A 2838-nucleotide genomic window follows, 5' to 3' on the forward strand; every position below is an offset into this window, starting at 1 on the left:
TTCCTGGAACTCGCTTTGGAGACCAGGCTGGCCTCAAACTCACAGAGATCCGCCTGCCTCTGCCTCCCAAGTGCTGGGATTAAAGGCGTGCGCCACCACCGCCCGGCCACCATTTATAATTTTAAACAGTAGCTCTGTGGCATATCATGGGACAGGAAATATAATATGAAAGAAACTTTGTACCGTGGGCTGAAGTGTGATTCCCCCAGAATTTAAGTTAGTCTTATCACCAAGTGCCTCAGAGTTGGGTTCTGTTTGGAGACAGAGGCCTTTAAGGAGGTAACTGGGATTAAGGTGAAATCATTAACATGAAGCCCTAATTCAGAGGGACTGGTGTCCCCATGAGAAGACAAGGACACAGGAGTAAGAAGGGCATGAAGGCCACACGGAGAGGGTGGCCATCTGTGGCCAAGGAGAAAGGCCCCGGGAAGCACCAGAGCTGCAGACACCTTGACCCAGAACTTCCAGCCTCTGTACCTGAGAGAAAGTCAAGCTGGCTACCCTGTGGTAGCCCAGGCAAACTCTAAGGTCGGGCCTCTGTTTCTAGATCATGTTTTCCTTCTGGTCTTCTGCATTCATCTGTGAGTTCATGGTTGTGGTCCCAAACATAATGTTCCCGCCATTTTCATCTCTGATTGTGGAGGACACAGGTCGGGGTGGGCTGTGGTGTAGAAGTCTCCGGCATTCACTGTGCCCACCTGTCCCCCAGGTGCAGACTCGCCTTCCCTGCCTCACTCACCTGATTGTCTAGAAAGGGAGCTTTGTCACCTCCACTAGGATGAAGCTAGGCTGCTGTCTCAAGTCAGGGAAGGCCACCACTGACCCTTGTTTCACGCCTCAGTGTTGCTCAGCCGAGTGCCCCCTACAGTGTTCGTCGGTCCTATTTATTAGCAGCCTATTCTCATCCTGCATGCAAGTCCGCTTCAGGAGGCAAAGTGTGAGCAGTTAGTGAGCCCCAACTTGGCAATGTTGCACCATCTGTCGGTAGAGGGCACTTTACTTTCCAAACAGCTTGCCAACTTAAAAAAAAAAAAAAGTGACCATAGTGGGGGATGGTAAAGCGCACCTTTAACTCCAGCACTCAGGAGACGGAGGCAGGCAGATCTCTTGAGTTTCAGACTAGCCTGATCTACATACAGAGCTAATCCCAGGACAGCCAGGGCTGCACAGAGAAACTCTGTCTCTGAAAACAAGCAAAAAATGAACATAAAAACATTTGTAAATGAATTTAGCATTTGTGATTTTTTTTAATTTTTTAATTTTTTTTTTATTTGGGACAGGGTTTCTCTGTGTAGCTTTGGTGCCTTTCCTAGAACTCACTCTAGCCCAGGCTGGCCTTGAACTCATAGAGATCTGCCTGCCTCTGCTTCCTGAGTGCTGGGATTAAAGGCGAGCACCACCACTGCCCAGCTTGTAAAAAAATTTTTAGCATTTGTAAATATTGATTTCAGTTAATAATTTCCGCATTTCTTTCACTATGGTATAGTGCTGCTCACTGATAGTTTCCTGTTCTCTCAATTTGAAAACCTGCTTATATCTCATGAAGAGTTGGGTTGTTAGTATACTTTTTGTCACTCAGTTTGGATAAACATCACTTTATAGTATATCCTCCTGTCTAAATGGGCCATATTGCCTTTTCTCTATCGAATTTCCTCCTGTCTAAATGGGCCATATTGCCTTTTCTCTATCGAATTTCTGATGTATATTTAGGGCTTTTTTTTTTCACAAGGGAACTTAAAAATTTAAGCTGTTTAAAAAATCTTGTTGAATATTTATGTTAAGTCTATAAACAGAGTGTCCAAATTGCAGGTTTTTAATTAGGTTGAAATAAGTAAATACCTAACTTCCACTCCTTTTAATGACCGAAAGTGACTGGATTTGGAAAAGCAGAATGTGAGACCTGGACTTTTTAGAAAATTAAGGAGATAGTGAGAGAGTCGTTTGTAAAAGAAGCATTCTCTGCATTCTGAGTGAGCTGAACAGTCTACATAGGGCTTTACTGTTCTCTGTGTCTAGTGAACGAGAATTGGAAGAAAGGGCAGCAGATGACTGCTTAATGCGAAGTAGCAACTCAATCCCATAATCATCGGTTTTTAGGTAGAATACAGCGTCTGCTGGCGTTTGAAATGCAGAGTTGAAAGCCACGCTGTGAGTAGAAGCCAGTCCTGTCCTTACGTGCTTGACCTGCTCACTCCAGATGGGGTCATGGGAGTGGCAACTTCATAGGGCTATTGGAATAAGCTGGTATTTTATTTTATTTTGCTTTTTTTTTTCAAACACCTTCAACAGTATTCACCAATAAATGTTGGTTTTGTTTAAGAGATTTTGTGCTATTGAGATGGTTTGGGGTTTGGAAGATGACAGCTTACCTATATTTCTTTTCCAAATCTGAGTCCCTCCTACAGTTCGGTATGGTGGCTAGGACTCAGAAAGGATGCTGTCTGCTCCCTGGGCCCCACCATTATTGGGGAAAAGCTTCTGGTCTTTGCACCTGCCTTATTTTGTTGCTCTCTGGCACATGTCCCCTGGCCTCCTGGCAAAAATAGCTGGATTTCATTAAAATTCAATCTCTCTTGATACCATCTCTGCTGGATATTAGGAAGGATTGCTACCAGTAGGAGCAGCCTGATTAAGAATAGATTCAGGCTGGAATGTTCTGAGTGCTCTAAAATTACCATTTATAAGGTTTTCCCCCTTGGCACCTGTTTCCCTGGGCCCAGTGTGCCATCCCTCCCCAGCTCAACTCACCGACCCGATATCAGCCAGGCTGCCTGCTCCATCTCCTGTTGGATACTAAGATGAGTCTGTGTTCCTGTTTCAGGTGCAGGTCCTCTCCCA

Source organism: Peromyscus eremicus, chromosome 4 (genome assembly GCF_949786415.1).
Source record: "Peromyscus eremicus chromosome 4, PerEre_H2_v1, whole genome shotgun sequence".
Taxonomy (NCBI): domain Eukaryota; kingdom Metazoa; phylum Chordata; class Mammalia; order Rodentia; family Cricetidae; genus Peromyscus; species Peromyscus eremicus.